Here is a 25,639-nt window from a genome sequence, read left to right on the forward strand (position 1 = left end):
TGAAGAGATCATGAGACAGAAGCAAGCAGAGTAATGGCACCTTCCCCGACCTTCTGGAGGAAGAGAAGCCCTGGGTGCTTCCTTCTACAAAGTTCTGTAAATATGATGCAGACTTACACCTGGGCAGCGCTGTTTACAAGGACTGGGGTTTTCTATTAAGGGCACAATTTGACAGTAAATTGTTATTATTATCTCTTTATTAAAAGATCAGGATTCAGAGTGCAATTTTCAAGCTTGCCAATTTGACCACAAAGTTCTTAGCAACACTGACAGTCCAATTACCTTTGTGCATATTTCTTGACTGATTAGAATCAAGGCAATTTCAAGGATATGAAATCACTAAGGTACCTGTAAATTGACTGGAGCTGGCAGCCATTTCCCATAACCAGCAGCAGGGTTTGGGAAGTGTCCATACAAGACCATGTAGTATGGTTATTGGACATTTTTGATGTTTTACTTGTATTAAAAACCTATAATGTTTCACACATATGTGCACGAAATAGCTCAGCTGAAATCAGAACACCAGGGGATTACTTCCTTTACCGTGTTAGGGCTAAAGAAGCAAAGTACAGTGAGATAAACCAGTATCTGGTCAGTTCAGATTCAGAGTTCAACACACTGTGACTTAGTGCCTCAGCAACAATCTATACTGACCCCAAGGCACCACAGAGCCAACGATCATAAAAACAATATTAAATTAGCTTTAGCATACACTGTTTAGCAGGGATACAAAGTAGACTAATGCATTTTGCAAAGATTTTTTCCAGCTACTTAATTTGAATCTAAACAGATTTTTTTAGTATTTTTTTTCAGATATACAGAATTCTATCCATGAGAAATTAACAGATCTTCCCTGATGATCCAAATGAGTGCAAGAATTTAAATTTTATACACTAGCATTATATGCATTTTAAGAAAAAAGGAACACACTCATGATGGACTCACCATGAAACATTTATTAGGTATCTCTAAGACACAACTAGATAGTGAAGAGAATGCTAAGTATCTCCCCGCCCCCCCCCCTTTTTTTGGAGACAGGGTTTCTCTGTATAGCTTTGCACCTTTCTTAGAAATCACTCTGTAGCCCAGGCTGGCCTAGAACTCACAGAGATCCACAGGCCTCTGCCTCCTAAGTGCTGGGATTAAAGGTATGAGACACCACTGCCCAGCTTAAGTATCTTTTCCTAAATGTGTGATGTTAACATCTGGGTGAAGACCATCACTAGAAGAAAAAGTAACTCCCAAACTCCACATTAACCCTTGCAAAGAGACTATAACTCATCCCTCCTTAGTCTCCCAACCTTGTACTGGGACTTGTGGACTTTAGTGAAATATCCTTATTATTAATTTTCATTACTGGCCATCAATACTAATAAAATCACATTCTATAGGTTCTAGTTTAATTTACGAGTGCCTTGCAGAAATGAGTTCGTCTTGTGATACCCAGCCACAGCAATAAACAGAGATCCTGCACAGGTGAAGGTCCACAGCCTGTCCTCTCATTGATTACCTCCAGACATTCATTTCCTGCCTAATTGCCTTGGTTGTCACTTTCACCTCCGCGGCACTCACGCAGGGCTGCGGATCTGTTTGATCACAACTCTTGGGTTTTGAATTATTTAACACACAATCAGTTTTAGGAATGTCCTTCATGTCCCATCTAGAGTTGCTTCAAATGAATAAATGCAGTGTGATATTTTACAAAGTGGATCTTAAGCCACAGACCTTACTAGTGTAAGATCTTTGCAGTATTAAGTTATTTTTGTTGTTGTTCATGAAACAGTTGCTTTAGTCAGATAAAAATCACCACACATACCTACACTACATCTGGGTTCAAAGAGCCAAAGAAAATACCACATGTAAAACATGAAACTTTTTGTTTCTCCTTGAAGAAATATTTGCACAATATTTATTCAATGTAACTGGATTTTCATAAATTTCTAATCTTAACTTATTTTATATAATAAAAAAGGTGCTGTGGGATGTTCTGTATGGCAAATATGTTGATCTGATTGGTTAATAAATAAAACACTGATTGGCCAGTAGCCAGGCAGGAAGTATAGGCAGGACTAACAGAGAGGAGAATTGAGGGAACAGGAAGACAGAGGGAAAGACCTGCGAGCCGCCGCCATGATAAGCGAGATGTAAGGTACCGGTAAGTCATGAGCCACGTGGCAACGTATAGATTAATAGAAATGGGTTAATTTAAAATAGAAGAAGTAGATAACAAGAAGCCTGACACGGCCATACAGTTGATAAGTAATATAAGTGTCTGAGTGATTATTTTATTTGTGGGTTGTGGGACTGTGGGGCTTGGTGGGCCTGGAGAAAAGCTCTCCAGCTACAAAAAGGTATATTAGTTTTTTTTTAAATAAATGTGTTATTTTGTTTACGACTGAGTTTATATCACTTGGTTGGATCTTCTGATCTTCTGGTACTGTGTAGTCATGGACTTGCATTTGGGAGACATATCCTGACTATTACCTTAACCATGAAATACCATCCTGCCAACTTCTCTGTTATCCCTCCAAATCTACTTATTGCTTTTGTAATGGCAATATTGAATGTTAGTTTCATGATTCCTGTATTTAATTGAAATATGAAATAATATTAATTTTCTGTGTTCTGCAGATGAAAGCATATGACATCATTTGCTAGGCTTGTTTTCATGAATCCATTTAACTATCTCTTTTCTAAAAACTGTTTTATCTGAGGAATCAACTCTATTGTCAGATATTGTTACTTTTCCTGATACATTTTTCTAGGTTTCAGAAAAATTCCACTCTAATATATATAAACACATATCTAATATATGCAACTATAATGTGTAAATAAAGATTCATATATACACTGCCATAAGAAGTTTAAAATTAGTTTATAAGAGACTCTTATTTATGTGGTAGGTATCATTAATATAAACCTGACCAATATTCACATTTATCAAATACAGTATTACTAAAGTAATAAGATTGTTTTACAGAAAAAATTGAGCAGAGAATTATCTAGAAAATTTGTCAGATATGGTTAGTGTAACAATTGTCTTTTGTATGTACAGAAGTTACTCCAGTCAGTGTCATACAAATAATTTTACTGTTTCATTTTTATAGACGTTCTCTAGTATTAATCAATTCCCTTTGGTGGCTCTTAAAAAGGCTGTCTTGATGTGTTTATAAATAACACTTATAGTATCGTGGGAAATGGGTGTAAGTTAGGCTATAAAAAAGTCTATAGCTGAGCAGCTACATGCTGCTGTTAGACAAAACGTATAGATTTTTCAAAAGGAAAAGGGGAAGAGTATAATATAACAGAAACCTAGAGCTTGTCACAATCCACTGCTATGGCCATTCAGTCTTCCCAACACACCTGTCTTCCCACAGAAGCTAGTTTATTCTAACCCTAGGCAAAAGGACTCAAGTCTCAACCAATTACCGAATCTAACTCAAGTCCAGCATCTGTGTTTGATGGGCTGCCCATTCCAAGAGGTTTCAAAGATGGTCCTTACGATCTGAGGACCTATAAAAAGTCATTATTATGACAGTAGCAGTAGCAATATTTCGTGGGTAAGAAACTGTGAAGATGTAGCCTGTGAGAGTCACTAAAATCAAAATGACAGATCATAGGAAATGTTAGTGAGACTGTCATAGCAACTGGAATGTAACTTGCTAATGAGAATGAGTAAGGACACACTTAACTGGACCATTTCTGATGAAGCTAATCCAACAATAGACTTAGCCATTTCATTCCTAAGTCTGTGTCCAGGATAGTTTATATATAGATGTATATATCCACATAAATATCTGTACACCTATATTTAAGAAAGTAATTTAAAAAGAATATTTATGAAAATGTTCTCATCCCATTCAAGTCTATATTAACAAGTTATTGTTTATGTCATTGTTATTAAAATTGGCTTATTGTATTCTACATTTTACATGCCATTTAGCTAAAAGACAAGGATTTGCTATTTAAATTCTTTTTGATTAAAGAATACTCATAGCACATAGTGATGGGTTTCAAGACATTTTAATAAAAGTATACGCTCCTCTTCTTCTCTCAGTCCCCAAGTTTTGTTTTACTTTCCTGAATGTTTCTTCCCTCCTTCCTCTCTTCCTTCCCCTCCCTCTCATCCCCTTCCTTCCTTCTACCCTTCCTTTCTCCCTTTTGAGACACGACATTGTTACTTAACCTTAGCTATCCTGGTACTTGTTTGGTAACTCAAGTTTCTTCAAAATTATGTCATCTCTTTATGTCATCATCAGCTTTCCAAGTACTAGGAGTAAAGGTATATGAGTTCTAGCTTCACAATGTCTCACTTTTAAATAATTTTTTTTCAAGCTAGAAAATTCCACATATTATTAGAAGATAATTTCTAACTCAAACACAGGCATATTTCTCAAAGCTGTCATGCCCACACAAATCACTTTGATATAACAACATATTTTTTTAGTTTTTATTAATATTAACTCTCTCCCATTATATAACTGTTATAGTAAGTACTGTATGAAATGTTTGCATTTCTTTACACTTGAGATAAAATCTTCATGATACTTAAGAGGGCTTATGTCATGAAATTTGTTACTTTGTATCATCTATTTTACTTATTTCTACCCCTTAGAAATATTTGTAGAGAAATACTTTAAAGAACTATTTTAAGGATAAAGGTAAGTATTGGCTACACTAGTGCTCTCTCTGGCAAGATATGCCCATTGTTGTAACAGTGGCACAAACATCATGGGAGTAACCAACCACTTTATGAATGGCCTACTCTACGTTATGGAACATGTACATGGCACAGTTATCGAGGTAAAGAACCTGTGGCTAGACAGGTCTTAAATTTCAGGGAGAACATACTCCTTTCATTTTATAGATGGACATAAAGCAGCATTAAACAAAATAAACTTTTGATTGTACCTGTAAATTAGTGCATCTCTCAAGCCTCATTAGAGAACTTCTTTATGCAATAGCTGACAAGTAACACAGAGATATACAAATGTTTAAGGTGCACAGCACTTATGAGTACTCAGCCCTAAATGGAGCATCTGTATCATAATCCTCTCTCCCCAAGGGTCAGAGATCATCGAGGAAGAAGGGCTAGAAAGACGTAAGAGTCAGAAGCAATGGATGACTACAAGGTAATCGTGGACACAATTGGGCAGTTGTGCATACAAACTCATCACAGTGCACAAGACTCGTGCAATCTCAAGCCAGACAAATCCCACCATGGAGATGGGAGATGGACATTAAGCTCTGCACCTAGTGGATAAGCCTACTAAAAAGGGGAGCATTAATTTTTCTTAAGGATGTGGCCCTTATTTTCTCTAACATATTTCAGTGGATGGCCACATATCTAAGTATATAGACAGCATTATGGGAACTGATAGATTTTTAAAAATGAAGACATAAAGTTAGTTGGTATGAAATGAGGGACTGTTCTTAATGGAGATAAGGGAGAGGGATGAAAATATTCAAAATATAATGTATGGAATTTTTAATGAATTAATAAAAATATTTTAAACATATTAATTTCTTTGAACCATAGCTCTCTTTTCCTTCTTTCTTTCCCTTCTCTTCCCTCACTTCTCTTCCTTTTTCTTTTTGTTCTTTATATTTTTGTTACTCTTTATTATGATTTTTTAAAAAATTAGGCCCTTACCATTCCTAGTAATGGATGTATAAGGAGTTTTGTGTGTCTTCTTTCTGATATTTGTTTTATTGATAATTAAAAACATAAAAGTACCTATCTGAAGGTAAAAGATAATACTGAAGAGTGCTTGAATGTAAGTACTAAGGTTATTTGGAAAGGGAACAAATTCAGATGCCACCACACCCATGGGAAGGTTTACTGTCTCTTTGTGAAGACTGCAGTTTACAATTTCAGCCAGAATAAATGTTGCATTTCAGCGATCACATTAAAAAGTAAATCTATTTGCTCCATTTCCACTTTCTGTGACCAAACTCGTGACAAGAAGCAGCTTCAGGGAGGGTGTGTTAGTGACCTTATAGTTTTAGGTGATTCAGTTCATGACAGCCAGGAAAGGCCTGAGGCAAGGTCATGAGGTGATAGATTATATTTCTTCTACAACTTGGAAGCAGCAGGTGGACAGGAGATAAAATTGCAGGCCCAGCCCTAGCAACCCACTCACTCTAGTGATGTTCCATTTCCTGAAGATTTCACAACTTTTAAAAACTGCCCCATCAGCCGGGGACTAAGTGTTCAAACACATGAGCCTATGGGGAACATTCGACATCCAATCCAGAACATTAACCATTTTACTTATTTATTGTCTTCCTAAAAGTCTATCCTTTGTAAGAAATCAAAAGGTCTAAGTTTTTTCAGAGGCTTTTGTGCTAGAATGCCCACACATCCTGCAGGACTGTTAGCAGCCTGAAATGTATTATTTCTATCACTAATCATTTAAGAGTTTTATAATATTGGAAAAGTTACTTACATTTTTGAGTACTAATTTCCTCACAGTCTACTCTGAGAAATAAATTGAACAATGTATGTACCATTGTATAATGTATACATTTGTATAATGTATACATTGCATAATGTATATATTTGACCATGTATAATGGTCAAATAAATGTAGATGTAGTTCTTTTTTAAAAAAAACTTTTTATTGATTCTTTGTGGATTTCATATCACACATCCCGAGATCTCACTTATCTCCTTGGCCCTCTGCCCTTGTGACTGCCCCCCCCCCAAAAAAAAAGTTTAAAATAAAGCCAAAAGAAAGAAATAAGAAAGAAAAAAAAAACTGAAACAAAGGAACAAAACCAAAAACCACCACCACTACCACCAAAATTCAGCTTGGAAGTAGAATGGGCCAGTGAGTTACACAGAGAACCCCTTCCTCATGTACATCATTAAGTGTAAGTGTTCTTTGCAGTGGATTGTTGGTCTTGCTGGAGGCTTCTGGCTTCTGCTACCCTATGGATACTGGGCCCTCACTGGGACTCCTCCTGGATATCCTGTTGTTGTCCTGTGTCATGGGATCCCTGTAGCTTTGGATCTGCGGATCTTAGCTCTTTACATACTCCGGCAGTTTATAGATAAGGTGGATGCTGGGGTGGGCTAACTCATAGTCCTGGTTCTGGGTCTGGGTGGTAGCTGGGTTGGTCAGCCTGTCAACTTTTCCTCATCCTCACCACGAGAGGGAGCTCTCCAGCACTTCCCAGCTCACCCAAAGCAGCAGGCAGCAAGGAGTGGGCCAGTTCTCCTGCTCCTATGACTTCAGTCCTGCTCACCTGCACTCACACCACTAGGGACAGCTTTACTGTCCCGCCCAGGTGAGGTTCAGGGGACTGCTCTCCAGACTGCTGCACTTGGTGAGGACCAGGGCTTGCTCTTCCTTCCATTCATTTTCATGCCCTCAAATCAAACTCTCCTACCTGCTGCAGTTGGCGGGGTGGGGGGTGGGGAGGATATTTCCCCTAACCTTGCCATCACGTGGCATATATAATGGAGGGAGCAGGTGTCATTGTCCTGCTCCCAAGTCCACAGGACCCGCTCTCCTGAATCCCCGCCAACAGAGTCAGCTCTAGTGAGTTGCCTGGGTGAGGTGCAGCGCTCATTCTCTGACTCTCACAACCCCAGGGCCAGCTCTTCCACCTGCCACAAGCAGCGAAAGGTGAGTGAGAGGAGAGGTCTTCTCTCCTTCACCCACTCCACCATATGGCAGATGAGGGATGCAGCCAGATCTCCCATGCCCTTTTTTAGGGGCAGATCACTTGTGCCCTGGTCAACAGGCTCAGCTCTACTGTAGTGCCCAGGCAAGGTGTAGGATCCACTCTTCCTGAGCGCTGCAGTCAGTGAGGGGCAGCATCAGTTCTCCCACTCTTGTGATCCCAGGACTAACTTTTCTTGCCTGCGGTAGGTGGGGAGGGATGAGAGGCAAGGGGGTTACCCCTCCCTTGCCCATGCCACCGCATGACAGACACTGGGGCCATCTTTCCCATTCTCATGCCTTCAGAGCCAGCTCACTTGCACCCATGCTGCCAGGGCCAACTCTACTGGTAGGTGTAGTACAGGTATCATTTACTGCTGTAAGTCAGGTTGATATCCCTTAGGGTAATGGACCACATTTTACACAGGAGTGAAGTATTTTATGCAAATTTAATTTTAACCGTCAAAGTCGTATACAACTCTTGAATCAATTTCCTTTTGTCTTCAACGTTTAGTTATCTTCATTACTTGAAATAATAATACACTTTCAGTGATGGATTGACAAGGTAGACCTTTTCAATCTAAGTAATGAGAGATGAAGAATGAATGGCCTTTCTCGGTTTCTTGTACTGTAGATCTCATTTGGAAGTTGTGGCTGCCATGTCACCGCCCCTAGTACAGATGATGAATATTTTGCTGGTTAAATTTTATCTGTGCTTATCTTCATATGCTGTATTCCAGAACAACCAAAATCCAAAGTATTGTCTAGTTGTATCCTAAGAAGAGCACTTATATCTGCTGTGTGCTTTGATTTTTGGTTTGTAATTTAAAAATCAATGTGTTAACAATTCTTGGCTTTTCTGGCTTTTTCTTTGCTCTAAAGTCATAAACATTTTTTTCTGGATTCTATACCTTTCCTTCAATCTTTGAGTCTTGATAATGCTTTTCTAGAGCTTTTCCACTCATTTTTTAAATTTATTATTCATCACATTAGAACATTGGTAAGTATGAACTTTTTGAACATTCCAGGTTTTTTGGTATTTAAAAATGGAGCAAAATACCCTAAAACATGATTTGAAAGAAAATGGCTCCAAAGGGAGTGTCATTATTAGGAGGCGTGGCCTTGTTGGAGGCAGTGTGTCACTGTGGGGGCGGGCTTTGAGGTCTTTTTCTCAAGCTTCCCCCAGTGTGACTGTTGGGAGCTGTGTGCCTCGCTTTGGGCCAGTATGTGAGTGCTTGTCCAGGGATCTCCAGATGAGAGGGAAGCTCACCAGGACAGTCTCACTCTGCAAGGACCAGTGGACTTCAGTGCAGAATACTGCTGGGACTGCGCAGCCTGCAATCTCTTTTCTCTAGTAATATTGATGATTCTCTTGGTGGTTTTAGTGTCATTTTCTCAATCATGCATGGGAAAGATGTGATCATTCCTGGAACCCCATTTTTTCCTCAAATATTTTCTCTTAATATTCTTTGGGAGCTGATGCTTCTCAGGTTTCTTGCCTGGGGATGCCAGCTGTCACTTTGGACCCCAGGAGCTGTACTGATTCAGTGCTGACAGGATCAGAGGCAGATCAGCCTGTATCTGTAATATGTTTTTATGATATTGTTGTTCTTGAAAATGTGTGCCTATGTTTATCACCTTTCCAAAGGATGTACCTGGCTCAATATTTGACCAAGCTTGCAAAATGATGTGTTGTTTTGGGTTTAAAGATGTTTTGACGTAAAAGTTGGGAAAAACATATTTGACATATTTGTTTTTGCCAGTGGTTAACTATGGAGGATGGGAAAAACTTCTTTGTTAATATGGAAAATCATGCTTGTTTTTGATGTATAAATAAAGAGCTATTCTGGGGCCAGCCACTTGTGTGAAACTCATCTGGTGGTTGGACCATTCATTTCTGAACACTGAGGCTCCTTCCCTGTCTCAGGACCTGAACCAAGGCTGCAGCTGGACCATGGCAAGTGACAGTTGACTTTCTGTTGCTTGCAAGATATAGGACTCTCAACTCCAGCACCAGGTCTGCCTGCATGCCGTCATGCTCCCTGTCATGGCCCAAAACTAGGTGCCCAGCTCCCAACAGTTACACTGAAGAAAGCTTGAGAAAAAGACCTCAATGGACTGAACCTCTGAAACAGTAAGTGAGCCTCCACAATTAAATGTTTTCTTTATAAGAGTTGTCATGCTCATGGTATCTCTTCACAACAGTAAAAACCCAAACTAAGACAACTCTTTAGGAAAACCAAGTGAGACTAGTAAAAAGCAAAATAGCAAGTTGAATTTTCATGACACAGTCAACTGTTTTGTGAAACTAGACATTTAATTGGTCAAAGTCCATTTCTAAGTCTCATCTTAAGTGTGTCAATTCTCACTCTACTTGAAGGTCATCCATCATTTAAGAAAAACACTATATTTAAATAGGCCACCTTAGGGTTTAGAAATTAGGGCTTTCAATTCTTATGTAGGGTGAGTTATTATTTTTAATGATCTAAAATTGCCTACCATTTATGTTTTAACATCTGTGACTGACTATAAAAGCTAAATTACCCTTTGAATTTTCTTTTCCATTGGCTATCATGTCTGATTTATACATTAGAGTGATTGGATGTACCATGTGGTAGTATAAGCCATTGATTGGACTTACATCTAATATGACATTTAATTTAATCAATGCCCTTTGATGAACACTCATTACATGCTCTGCATGAAGTTTGACACTGGGAATAACAAGGCACTTAGGTTAAGAAATTTCCTAAGTACAGGGGGCTGCCACTTGAGATAACTAGTTGATTTGATCTGTTTCCCAAACAATCACATTAATCAATGGGAAAAGCTATTATCTGAATTTATATAAACACAGTGGTAGAATTACTCCACTCACTTTTTCTCTTTTGACTGGCTGTTTTGGCAATGTAAACAGGCAGTCTAAGACAATTGGAAGCAGTGAAGCTTTGGTCTAAGCTTTTACCGATGCCAGATGTAGTTTGATGGCTGCTGGAGTGAAATGATGATTGAGTAAAAGGGTCTGCAGTAAAGGAAAGGGAGAGGAGCACAGAAGGGTGACATGCACTTTGGAGGATGGAATGTTGAGTGTTTTCGATGGGTAGGATATGGATCTGAGGATAATGGAAAGGCTTTGGATAGCCCAATGGGTATGTTAAGAAGGAAGCTGAGTGCGTCTATCTCAAGGAGAGAGAGAGAGAGTGTGGAAATAAATAGTTTAATATGGTCTTGTTGAGGTACTTTTCTCTTAAGATCAGTATCCATGCTGAACTTCTGAGATGTGTGCTTTACTCCGCATACAATAGCTCAAGCACTATGTCCAGGTCTGCAGAACAGGGAAAATATAAATCTTATACACAGAAAATGTACTGTGCTTAATTTCAGTTCTCATTTTCTATGTGGCCTTGAACATTTAATCATTTTGAGCTGGAGTTTAAATAAAATGATGCATGCAAACATCTAGAATAGTATTATGTATACAGCAGCCATTCAATGATGTAAGATCTCATTAATCTAAAATGTTACGTGTGTAGCTCTTAAGAAGGGCAACCAGTACAAAAGAAAGCACTTATACATTGTCATAAATTTAAATGGGAAAGTGAAATTTATATATTGAAAATATGAGGAAAAAATACTTCAAAATGGACGAAAAAAATGATTAAAAAGTTCCATAGTGCCCTGTACTTTTCTGGGTTATCTCTATGTTTTGATGCTTTTAAGATCTTTTATCATTGTGGAAATTATAGAAAAATTAGTAACACAATTTATTCTTGATTCTAAAAAGAGCAATGAGTTATGCCAAGAAACAGTTGTTACTTCATCCTTTCTGATTCTCCTTTTATTTACCTTATGAATTATTTTAACTAGTTACAACCTGTCTCTGGCTCCCTTATTCATTAATGAGGTAAATAAGATCCTGAATACTTGTATATCATGCTTTTATTAACTATCACTCTGCCTTTATAAATTAGTTTTTGATAAAAATATTGATTTGTTCTTGGGCTAGGGAGATGACCCAATGGGTAACTTCTTTAACTTGCAAACACAAAGACCCGTGTTTGAACACTTGTAAAAAAAGTTGTGCGTGGTGTGCACTTATAATCCAAGTGCTCATAAGGCTGAACAGACATAAGTTTGACAGTTTTCTGGGGCTTAGTGGCCACCCACACTAGAGAGACAAGTAAGAGATTGTGTCTTCCATCCTACTTCCCACCAAAACAAAGATAAGAGTCCCTGAGGAGGGACATCTAAAGTTGTCCTCTGGATCCCACGGGCATCTGCACGCACATATGCATTCATATATACATCCACATATCCTTCAAATTGAGTGTGAAAATTATTTTTTAAAATCAAGAAAGTAAGGTAGCAGTTACATAATTTGAAGATGGGGTATATGACAACCATCTTTGGACCTAGATCATATTTATAATTCAATACAATTATTGAGATGTTTCAGTGCCCTAAAACATAGCTTAAATATGTCATGCAAACCTCTTAAGCAAGGTCATAGACGTTCTGAAATGAAAAAAAAAATCATTACAAAAACTTCAAATTGGTTTTGGAAAGCATTAAATTAAACTAAGTTGAATGAATTTATTTACTAAAGATTCTAAGAGATTTTTTTAAAAAGTGATAGAGGAGGGAGGAGAGAGAGAGATGGGGGAACAATGGTGTGGATGTTCTCTTCCTTTTATTTTTAAAGTATTGATATTAACATTACATTTGTATATAAACAGGCAGAATTGTTTTAAAGAACAAATTTCAAGGAAAGTTTCTGGAATTTCTACTAATAGTCTGAAGTATAGAGAGGGATGGAGTGGAAATATTCCCTCCAGTCATTTGTTTTTGTAGACAACTTCCCTTGTTCCTAAGGGATTAGAGTCTCAGCTGGAGTGATAACTTCTCTTGTTCCTAAGGATGAGAGAGTCCCAGCTGGAGGGATAGCAGTAGCAAGGAAGTGCCCATCTGAACTTGACCCTTGAAGCCATCTGGGCATGGCCATGACTCTTTTTTATGTCCTTTCACAAAAGACACTGTGGATCTTTAAACATATTTTAAAGTACATAATACTTTTATGCTTTAAGCATAACAACTATGCCTATATTCAAATTTCTATTATAGCTAAGCTACAACCATTGCCTCAATATCAAAAATCTCTATGGTTCTAGTGATCTAGGGAGCAACATGATGTCCACAGAGAGGAAGCACAAAGCTGGTCATCTATTAAGAAATAAAGGTTCTAATGTGATTTGTCCTGGGGAATCTTAAAATACATTAAGATTAAAAAATATGTAACAGCATTCCATTATCATGGGATTCATGCAACCTTCACATACTGCTTCACAATTCTTTTGGGAGTCTCTATTTAAACTACTAATTTAATGAATCTAAAACATTTATTTGTCTATTTCTTAGATGACTTTTGTGGGTTTTTTAAGTGTGTGTGTGATATATGTACACGTTTATGTGAGTGTGCACTTCTGTGCTAGTAAGCATGCTTGTGGAGGCCAATGGTCCACCTTGGATATATTCCTCAAATGCTCTCTACCTTACATTTTGAAATGGTCTCACACTAAACCTGAAGCTCATGAGCTTCATGGGTCTGCCTGTTTCTGCCTCCATAGTGTTGAAATTACTAATGAGCACTGCCATGCCTGACCTTTTTCATTGGTTGGGGAATCCAAATTCAGGTCCTCACACTTGTGTGGCAAGCACTTTACAGATCAAGACACCTCCCTAATCCCTTTGATCACATTTTAGGCAATTAAAACACAGCTTAAGTATACATTAGTATAAAGGAGTAAATGAAATAGCCCTAATCCTTGATAGAATGGGATAGATTTGAGTATAGCATTAATGAGATGTTGTAGAATGTATATTTAAAAGTAGGACTTGCTCCCTGCACTTAAAGGAACATGTGTTCTGACAAGATTTAATAATACATGTTACCAAAAGATCATTTAGAAAACAAGCCAAAGGGAACATAAGCAAGCGAGAAGGAGAGGGGGTGTTATCAGAGAATACATATGAAGAAAAAAACTTGTGCAAGTTGCAATAGGGGTGATGAGACAGATGAGCTAGAAAATGGGAAGGTTTTGTGAGGTCAAGGAAAATCCTCATGATATTATTCCGGGCAGGTGTCTTGCTCAGTGTGTAGTGCAGATGGATGGGGGCAGAGAACAGAGTTCTTCAAGTCACGAAGACTTCATGCTTATGAATAATGGTAAATAGTTAGTGTGGGGTGTACTGAAGTCAGATGGAAAATTCAAAGAATTTTGATATTTCTTATGGTTCAACTAAGTCACTAAAACTTATGGATCTTTTGGCAAAATCTATCAGGTTTAAATAGAAAATTATTAATTACTTTTAAACATTTTTGTATGTGTTTAAAATCACTAGTTCAGATGTTTTTGGAGAGATTCAAGTCTGTGCTAGGTACAGTTATATAGAATAGACAACTTATTTTTAAAGCAATTTATTTATTCTCTGTATTCATTATAACAATAAATGTGCCATGAATGTATTTCTCTCCCCTCTCTCTTTCTTTATTCTTCATCCCATACTTCATTCTTTTTTCTTTCTTCCTTTCATGTTTTGAGACAGGGACTTGACAGTCCAAGATGGCCTTATGGACAGTGTAACTGAAGCGTCCCTTGAGCACTTAACCCTTTGCTACTGTTTTCCAAATTCTGAAATTATAGATATGCACTCTTGGGCTCAGCCTTGAGTGTTTTTTAATTATCCTTGGTACACCCTATTAAAAACAAACTGCCAATTAGCTGAAAAAGTCTGAAAAAATGTATGTGAAATGGGAGGCAGACTTTTTAAAAGAATGCCTAAGTGGTTTCTTTCTCTTTTTAAAAAAAATTTTTAATTTTGTATGTGTTGAGTTCAGGTATAGAAGGCATAAGGCATATAGATAAAAACTTTTGAGCTGGGCGGTGGTGATGCACACTTCTTATCCCAGCACTTGGCAGGCAGAGGCAGGTGGATCTCTGTGAGTTTGAGGCCAGCGTGGTCCATAGAGTTAGTTCCAGCACAGCCAAGACGGTTGCGCAGTGAAACTCTGTCTCGAGAAACCAAACAAACAAACAAATAAAAAACAAAAAAGTGAAACAAACAGCAACAACAACAAAAAAAAACCTTTGGGCATCAGGTCTCACCTTGCATTTTTTTTTTTTTTTTTTTTTTTTTTTTGAGGAGGCAGGATATCTCTTATTGTTCTTACAAAATGCAATGTGCTATAGGCTAACTGGTCATTGAGCTTCTGACCAATTCTTTTGTCTCTGTCTCCCATCTCCCAATAGGAGTATTAGGATTAAATGTGATTGCCACTACATCCAGATTTTTATGTGGATTCCAGGGATTGAGCTTGAATTATAAAGCTTGCACAGCAAGCCCTTGTATCCCTAGCCATCTTTCCTGCATTGAAGATGGGTTTTATTTCAACTGTGTCGAATGTCTTCTTTTGGCTTGGGTAGAGTTATTTTTTTAATCCCTGGTCTTGCTCTGGGCCCAGGAGGCTGATCCCCATGAACTATTTTCTGTTGAGGCAGTCCCCTTGCTTTCTTGTGGAGATTATAGATGGGAGTAGGTAACTGAGGTCTTGGAAGGTGGGATGCAGAGTACCTTCAGGTAGGAATTTACCCTCTGACTCCCTCTTGGGCACAGTAAGCTGTATCTATTTCTCAGGCCACATTTTCTCTTGAGATGCTCTTTTTTCCCCCAACATTCTGTTTTAGTTTCAGGTCTCAGGAGCACTAGCCTTTTGCTATTGCAAATCTGGGTCCAGTATCATCAGTTGTTGACAAGAGTTCAACAGAGTTGCATTATAAGCAATTCCCCTGAAAATGCCTCAAAGGACTCGGGAGTACGGCACTTCCTTCTTCCTGTAACTCTGGCAGTGAGAACATCTTTCACTCCAGTGAATTAAAAATAAATCAGTAAATTGAGTCTACTAAACTAAGTTTTACTGAAGATGTGGATGTATTCAAATATGCTTATCACCATATTTTGTGAAGATTAATTCATCTGATTATGTATTAGGAAACAGTGGAATACTCACTATGTACTATGAATTGATGTGTGATAATAATATAGCCAGTTTATATTTCCAGGATATGATATTACTAAAACATTAACATCAATATAAACAAATTAATGCTAACACAATGTGGTTGTATATTCTCAGCCTCTAAGATATGTTAAGATAGAAGTTAGTTCATGCTTTGGATACCTTTATAAACCTGTGCATGTGGATTATTTTCTGTATGCAGAGTATTGGGATTGCTATTCCTAAAAGCATCATTTTCTATTTTTTAATGTGTGAAAGAAAATGTAATGTAATTGTAGTTCAGAGCTTTAGATCATTTATGTTCATCATACACACTAAAATGTAGGACTCACAGATGACAAAGTGGCACACTGTCACTTATATAAGGGAACACCAATTCATATATTCTTGGGGATGGCTCATAACCACCAGTAACTCCAGCTTCTGGGGCATCTGATGACTCTGGCTTCAACAGGCACCAACTCTCAAGTGAACCAACTCACATTCAGACATGCAGGCATTACAATTAATTAAACATAAAAATACCTTCAAAATATAAATAATGAAAAGAACTATTTAATTATTGATTACTTTGAGTTTCAGGCTCTCCGTTATGCAAACATTTGAGAAGGATCTGGGTTCTTCTGTAAAGGTAGATTCTCTCCCTTCAGGGTATCAGAACAACAGATTGATCACTGCTTCACTGAGTTCCCATGAAAGGATTACATGAATGTATATTAAACAATGCACAGACATAATTAGCCTATTAGTCCCAATTGAAAATGACAAATATTTTAGAAAGCTCTGTTAAATTTCTTGTTGCAAAAATATTCAAAGTAGAATATATTATTTTTCAATCTTTTTTCTAGACATTTTTGTCTCTTTCAAACTTTTAAGGAAAAAGACATAAAAATGGAGATTAAACCAGGTGTTCATTTTGCAAAATTTCCAGTAGACCTAACATCAGAGCAATCTCAGTTCTTCTTCCATATAAACACTATGGATCATTGGCTCTGATGGAAATGGTTACATAGACTATATTATCACTGTCAACCATACAGATGGGAAGAAAAACAGTATTATGATTAGTCTCAAGCAAGACAGTAAATTATTCCAAGATTCAGTTTCTTGATAATTTTGTTTCTACCTAAATTGCTTCTCAGGGATAATATAAAGTATAGTACTGTATAAAGTAATTATAGGTTTTGAATTATCTATTCATGGCATGGTGTGATTTTCTTTTCTTTTATGTAACCGAAGAAATGAAGACACCATGACATTGAAAGTTGTAGTTGATGATGGAAATATAAATGACATACAGATGTGACAGACAAGGTCTGATAGCTACTCTTCTCTAGAAACATTAGGGACAGGAGAAGAAAAGTCATCTAGATTATCAGTTCAAGGTTGCCATCATTTTTCTTTTTCAATTGCACAAGAATTGGTTTAGCCAACAAGAGACTCATCAGTCCTTCAAAACCTTTTCAACACTGGATTAAACAAAGGCTACAGTTCTTCAGAAACTGTAACTATGGTAGTAACAGGCCTCATTTTTACACCTACCAATTTAGTAGTAAAACATTATGGCAATCTGAGCAGTCAGAGGAAACAAACAAAATTCACAAGGGATGCCCAGGAAGGCAGTGAAACCCATAGCTTTTATGCATTTAGCTCAATGGTTCATTTCAAATTTAGCTTTCCAATTCATCTGTCTCCAGGTGTCCTCAATTTCATATCATCATCTAATTTTTTCATAGAATTTCATGTCATTGGAACATCTGAGAAAATAAAATTTCACTCTCCCAAATTGCAGCTTCAATGAGCATACATACTAGTGTTATTTTTATATAGAAAGTCCTGGCTTAGTCTTTCAAAAGAAGTCTTTAGGTTGTTAACAGATTATTACTGTTGTGAGACTTACATAGACCTATTATTAATCTCCATTGTAGTGTTGTTGGGCCACACATCACAATGTCACCTAAGGAAATCACAAAATACTTGTATTCTTCTTGATAATTGATGTTCAGTAAATAGCCAAATTCCATGGTATCATACGCTCCATTCTCCAAATCCATCATTTGACCGAATAGAACACTGCAGTTTCTTTCAGACATACAAGCCAGATAACATTAATAGGACCTAAGATATTACTCATTTTGAAACACACAAAAACCAAACAAAAGTATTTACTGATAAATGGCTAATAAAGTTATTGTTTGGGACTTCCAAAAGGATGCAGAATGGTTCTCAAATATGTTATTCTGATAGGTCAAGATTCTTCTTAATAATCATTAAACTACACAATTCATAAAACTCAGTCTTCCTTTCTGTTTCATCTTTTTGCCATTTCTATGTTTTTTTTTTTGAGATTCTTCTGGCAACATCTACTCTATCATGTTTTCCTATGCTCAGGTCTTCATGAGGAATTTCCATACATTTTCTCCAAAGACCACTGTATAATGAATGTTGTCAATATCTGCATTGTGAAAATTGATGGGGGAAATATCTCAAATTTCCATCCTGATCTAGAAGTGATGATGTGCCAATGTGCCTCATATTGCTCAGGCTACGTACAGATCTGTGCATCATTCAAACTATCCTGTTGCTGAGGTTAATGCAGTCAGAGGTAGAACAGATGTAGATATTCTTCAGACATCAGAAGCAAGAGTCCTAACTAGCTGCAACACCTATGAACCTTGACAATGGCAAGCACTGCACAATATCCATAAGGTGCAATCAGTGGCATTTACATGTCCTGGTAACCAGGAGCTATCTAGCTGGACTTAAGATCCACTCAACAAGAGAGAAATTGTTCCTGGTTCTGGAAACCTAGTCAGGGTTAGTGAGGTTCAGGACCTTGGAAAATGTCCTACTACTTACTGTCACTTTGCTAGGTAAGCATAACTCATCACTGCATTTATACACAGGTAAGTTTAACTACCAGCCCTCACCAAAGTCTCTCTGATTGCAAATGGAGACCATCACAGAAAGCTACAACTGGATGTAGTACATCAGATTATGAGGAGACCAGCCCGAACAGATGCATATACATTACAGACCCTGCATTTATGGCACAGGGAATATCTCAAAAGAGAAGGCAGAGAGATTATATGAGCCAGAACACTGGGAAGTCTGTCATGAAACAGTCTCTCCTAGAAATAGCTGTATGAACAGGACCAAAACAATGACAGTATCAATGGACATGTGAATGTGGAAAGGAGAAAACTCCACAGGGCCCAATCACTGGACAAAGAACTACAAGCAACCAATGTCTGCTGGAAAAAAAGAGAATTTATCTCTTAATAGGGATGAGCTCTCTTCTTGGTTGTACAAAGCACAGTGATCAGCCCTGAAACCATATATCTGAAAATCTCCTAAATAGACTTATTATGTTGTATGTGTTTATTTGGGCATCACATGAATTCATTTGTATATAAGTATGTATATGACAGTGACAATCAAGAAAAAAGAGGCTATCAGTCTGAGAATTGGGGAAGATGGAAGGGGTTAGATGAAGAATGCCTGGGAGAGATCGGAGGGAGGAAAGGGAAGAAGGAAGTGATGTAACTCCATTTCAATTAAAAATACATCAAAAATCATTAAAAGGAAGTAAGGCAGTGTTTTCCTTTTAGAAAAAATTTACATCGTTGATCTCTATATCAACCATACCCTATTACTTAAATACTAATTTAAAAACTTTTTATTTCATTTATCTTATTTTGTTGCTTACATACATGTATGTGTACCATATAGGTGCATGGTACCTAAGGAGGCCAGAAGAGTATGCAGACCCCTGGATCTGGAGTTATAGCCTGTTTGCCACCCAAGTGTTGAGAACAGAAACTGGGTTCTCTGTAAGAACAGCAAACGATCTTAAGCATTAAGCCATTTTCCACCTCTGCTAATTACTAATTTTTGAAAGGCAGTGAGACAAATGAGAGTTTTTTTAAGACAGAAAAGTAGAATAAATGTTAACTACTGTTATTTGCTTTGTAAACATCTTTTGAAAATAAATGGAATAGTTTCCTTTCAAAAACCTTCCTTTCAAACATCTGTTGCAGAATAAACCACCATGACACACACTGATGACAATAATGTACCAGATATGTTTTGAATTTTTTGTTAGATTGTTCAATTTCTATCAACAGAAAGAAGTAGGGTGGAAGGAGCACACAGTGGTCCAGGCATCATCGCTTCAGATGCTTAAGTAGTACCATGAATAATGCAAAAATCATTTTCATATTTAAAAGTTGACATCCTTTCATGTTTCAGTCAAGGAAATACTTTTATCAATGCTAAAATTAATAATAGGTACATTAAAATCTGTATTTGAAGCTTATAGCATTATTTTTGATTTTAGAAGGTCAATAGTCATAATTAGCATCTATTTATTATATTTATGTTCTTTATGCTGTTTCTTTCTGTGTCTGTCCATGTTCACATGTGTGCAGATGAGCATGTGTGTGGAATTAGGAGGTCAACTTAAGTATCTTCCCTTAGGTGTTGTTCACCTGTTTTTTGGGACAGGCCTTCTCATGGACCTGGAGTTCACCAAGTAGGCTATGCTGGTTGGCCAAGAAACCCAGGGATCCACCTTTATCTGTCTCCCTAGCTGGATTACAAGTATATGACTGATTATTTTGCCTTCTCTTGGGCTCTTTCCCTTCTGTTGGGTTGTCCTGTCCAACTTTGATGGTACAGTTTTTGTTTTATCTTATTATATTTTATTTTGTCATATTTTGAAATAATGAATGAATTAATGAATGAATGAAAACTTAGCCACTAGCATAAAGGTTACCAACTGAACTGTCCTTTATACTTGTTGGAAGAGGGAAAATTAGTTTTCTCCGATTGCATGCACTGGGTATATCAACTGTTCCAGGGCAGGTCTTATCTTCAGGAGGAATTGAACAACATATAATGGACTAAATAATTTCTTGGTGTGCTTTTATTTGGCTACAGTTTGGTGAGTTTATGTTGTTGTTTGTTTGTTCGGTGTTTCTGTTTGAGTGTTATTTTATTTTGTTTACTTGTTTTGGGGGGATTTGTTGTTGGATTGGGTTTTTGTTTGCTTTTTTTGAGAAAGAATTTAAATTGGTTGGATAGGGAGGGGGAAGAGGGTCTGGAAAGACAGGGGAGGAGAAGATTATGATCAAAATATATTTAAAGAAATACTTTGAATAATAAAATATAAAAAAAGGTAAAAAGAAATAGATAAAGTTAATCAGCTTATCTGGAAAAATAAACTACAAAGAGAAAAGCAAAATCGCATGCTTTAAAGACTGTTGCACCTCACTATCAAGCTCCAACTCCTTTCTGTTCTCTCTCCAGTAGCCACCACTGTTTGTCTTAACTTTAAGTCCTGAAAGTCCCGGATAGCCTGGACTTGCTCTTGTCTGAACTTTGTATCTGAAACAGTTATCAAACTCAGTCTTGAGTTTGCCAGGAAGCTAGCTGAGGATGATATGGAAAATAAACAAACAAACAAATAAGGAGGGAACAAGCAAACACAGAGAGAATTTGTGTGCTGGCTAATTTTTATGTCAACCTAACATAAGTTAGGGTCATCTGGGAAGGACTCTTTAATTAAGAAAATGCCCCCATAGGATGGGGCTATAGGCAAGTTTCTAGGATGTTTTCTTGACTGGTGATTGATGTGGGAAGCCTAGCTAACTATGAGCAGGGCCACTCCTGAGCTGTTGGTCCTGGGTGCTATAATAAAGCAGACTGAGCAAGCCATGGGAAGCAAGGCCATAAGCACCACGCCTCTATGGTGACATTTTATTTGTGCTGAAATGTGATTTTATTTTTATGTTAATAAATAAAGTTTCCTGGAGATCAGAGGTAAAAGCAAGCCATTAAGCAGAAGTCTGGCAGTAGTAGCACACATCTTGTAGTAGGTAGCCATTCCAGCTTTGATCTAGAAGTTCCAACCCCACTGAGGCTTCAGTAACTGTCATGCCTACAAGGCAGGGCCGAGAGAGGACCCTGAAGACCCAAGATCCAGATGTTCTGGCTCTCTTGGTTCTTGGACCCTGGATGCTGGAGGTAGACCGAGCAGAGTTCTCCAGAAAACACTGCCAGACTGTGCCACACCTTTCCCAGACCCTGTTACCTACTCTTCACTTGTAAGTTACCCCACAAAATAAACCTCCCTTTTAACTACGTGGAGTGGCCTTAATAATTTCACCAATACACCCTTAATCCCGATCACATGTCAGGCAGAGTCTTTGTGTGGTCAAGGACACAGTCAAGTGTGGTGACACGAACCTTTAATCCCAGTACCAACCATAGAGACCTGGAGGTCTATATAGACAGGCAGTGACAAGGAAGTCATGCGGATGGGTTTGGAGCCAATGAGAAGGCCGAACAGGAAGGCAATAAAAAGACAAGTCAGACAAGAAGAAACTCTCAGGGGAAGCTACTGCTGGTGGTAAGCTAAAGCTAGGTGGCTCTTGCTCTGATCCCTTTGGCTTTAACTCTGTGTTTGGCTCTGTGTTTCTTATTTAATAAGACTGTTTAGAAATTCGTCTATACCCATCCATGGCTTCTATGTCAATCCCCACCACCAGGTTCCTGCTCTGACTTTCTTCCCTGACTTCCCTCAGCGATGGACTGTTACCTGTTACGTGTAAGCAAAATACCTTTCCTTGAAACAAACCCAAGTACATGACACTACGCCTAGCCACTAAAAATGTGATTCTCAGCATTGATCTCAGATACCCATACTTTCAAGGCAAGCATTTTATTGACTGAACTATTTCCCCCGTCCTACTTCTTTTCTTCCAGACTTTGCACTTCTTATTTACACATTTCCACCTGGTGACAGACTCCCTCTACCCTGTACATATTAACATTCCCATTTTGTAGATGAGACTCTTGCCCAAAGTCACACGGAGGTTAAACAACTTACCTGAAATAACAGGGAAAGCAATGGAGAGTGATTGAATATCTGTCCTTCCCGATCCTGAAGATGGTGTTCTCTCCAGCACTGAGCCCAACGGAAGTGCTATTTTCAATACTGTTCTCTGCTATTATTTCAGAACTCTATCTATACCAGATAGCCTGCTGTTCCTGTACAGCAACGTACTTCCTCATGCACAGAAAAGTAGCATAGCATGGAGTGCAGGAGACATTTTACGCAGCTAAGTTTGGCAATTACAGACATTGGGACTGGGTAGAAAATCATGATGTCATTTTCACCCAGTAGCCATTAATTTGGTAAAACAACTAAAAAGACATTATAAACATCAATGAGTGAGCAGGAAGGGAGGCAGGCTCAGTGGGAGGAGTGTTCACCATGCAAGCATAATGACCTAGGTTTGAATCCCCAGCACCCATGTAGAAAAGCTGGCATGTCCATGAGTATCTGTAACTCCCAGTGTTGTGGGTGGTGATGCGTAGGTGTAGGAGTTCATGGGTCAGCTAGCCTAGCCAAAATGAGCACCAGGTTCAGTAGGAGACTATGGTCTACACAGAATAATTGAAGAGCTATAGAAGGAGATGGAAATGTATTTCCACAGTTTCCTCTAGCACATACACCCTAATGATTCAACCCAAGAAGTTGAACTAAAATATTAAAATGTCTGATTCATGGATTCATGTTTTAGGATGTATGGAGCTTTCATCCGTGTGCTTTCTGTGCTGTGTTAACTGGAGGACACCCCTAAGAACATGTGTGTTGGAACAAGTGTCTGGAGATAAGGGAGGTGGAGACAATTCTTCTTGGACATATTTGTTGCCTATGTCAATGTTCATTTTTCTGTTACTGTTTTTAGCACAGCACTCGGCACACATCTCACTTCTTTCAAAACATATTCAGAAGTAGGAATGAACCCTACCTACCTTTTCATTTTACTGAAATGGGAAATGACTGGGGATATTTAACAGTAAAGTCCAAATGGGTTTTCACAAAGGCTGCAGTTGTATAGAAGTCATTTAAACTATGGCATGTGCTCTAAGAGTGATCATTTTCTAAGAGGAGATTGCAAAGGATTCAAAAAGAAAACGTGTTCTCTAAAAATATTGTCTCCCCATCTGGGTCTGTAAGAGCAAGGTGATTTAATTTAGGGATGTATCTTCAGAGAACAGATAATAAGACTTTGAATTCCACTTTTAGGAAACTTTGTCTGTGCACTACTTTTGTTTCCACTCTTAAAATTTATTCCACTGTCAACGCCTCTCCTCCTCATCAAATATTTATTGATCATTATATATATTCATGGGAATACAATGAATAGACCCCAGTTCTTGACATGTAGTGATTTAAAATCTGGCTTTAGGTGCAGGCCACTTAAAATCAAGATGTGCAACAATTTGCATTAGTACATCTTTAGAGCTACAGCATGTATAGTGAAGAGGGACCTGAGGTTGCCTCCTCTCCCTCCTGCCCAAGACAGACATTGAAAATGAATCCACACACTCTCCTTCTGTGACCAGACATGGGTAAAAAAGGGAATCTTTTTGGACACTGAATGCTAGATCAACTTCCCCTGCAACCCAGCATTTGCCTCCAGCAGGGTGGAACCTTCTACTCTTATGCTCTGGAAGCTGTTACAGTGACATGATTAGAATCCAGGGGAAGGAGTGGTTGGTGAAATGATGGTGGGAGAAGTAAGTCGTGTGCTTGTCCTAAAAAGAAATGATAAAGTACGCACGCGGTAATAGATTGAGGAAGGACAATATTCTGGACCAGGAAATAGATGCAAGCAGAGAAGACACCTCCCTGTTAGTGCAACACTCTATGGTTACTAAACAAAGGAGAGCCAGAGCATTATAAAAGGCTCCAGGAAAAGAGGATGTCTGTTCAAAAAGATGCAATTTCATCTTGTTCTTATATGGTCTCCTTCAGAGAGATCTGGGTCAGAGATCTAGACGTAGGACTCATCAATACAAAACAGCAAACAAAAGGAGTAGATATAATCACATGAAAATATATGTAGCGTAAGAAAGGATATTGAGTCTCTCAGTGGTAGGTAACAACACTACAAAGGAAGTCTATGGGCACTATTGGAAGAATAAACAGGTACAGAGTTCACTGAGGATCCACTAGGATGAAAGGGTGGTAAGTGTGTCACATGATGCTCTAAGCTCCTGTAGATGAGCACCACGAAGAGTTACTAAATTTAGTTCATCAGGAAGTCATGTTTTAGAATGTCTTGGAAAGAAGAAGAGTATGCAATTCTGTGAGAAGAACAGGATTGTGGCCAGTAAATAGGAGTTTTGCTTGGTTGATTACTTGTTGAAGACAAGAGCAGCATCAGACTATAAAAGCCACTTAAAAAATGAGGCAGAAAGGAAGAGTGGGATGAAGATGTGTAGTAATGAATAGTGGTGGATTGGGATGCTTAAGCAGTTAGAAACATAAAAAGGTGGACATGCAGCTAGGAATGGGAAGGATGCAAGATGTAGAATCAGTAAATGCTTACAGTGTGAAGACTGTATTCCGCTGTGTAACTCTACCAGCCTTGACCTTTATACCTGTCTTTCTTTTAAGTACACATCTGGATGTCTATCTCTGTGGAACATTATACACCATTATTACAAATAAGCACACAGTTCCACATAGAGCATGTTTCTGACCTTTCCTTCCCACAAACCAACTCCTGTCCCATAACTCATGGAACACCGGTGTCCTGTACTCTGTTCATGCTGTAAATCTGATTGCACTGTTATTCAGCTCCTCATCCATTTCATTAAGACCACATCAAATCAATCACCAGGTTCTCCTGTTTCTGGTAAATAGATCCATACTTCGTCTCACTTTCTTTTTCTCTGCCAGTGACTTCATTCTGTCCTATCTCACCTCTGTCCTTCATGGCTTCGTTTTACCCCAATCCCCCCTTCACATCCGTGCTCTGATTTGAGAGTCTCTCAGAGACGTACAGCAACACAGAGCTCATAGGAAATATGCTTA

This window comes from Peromyscus leucopus, chromosome 19 (assembly GCF_004664715.2).
Source record: "Peromyscus leucopus breed LL Stock chromosome 19, UCI_PerLeu_2.1, whole genome shotgun sequence".
NCBI classification, from domain to species: domain Eukaryota; kingdom Metazoa; phylum Chordata; class Mammalia; order Rodentia; family Cricetidae; genus Peromyscus; species Peromyscus leucopus.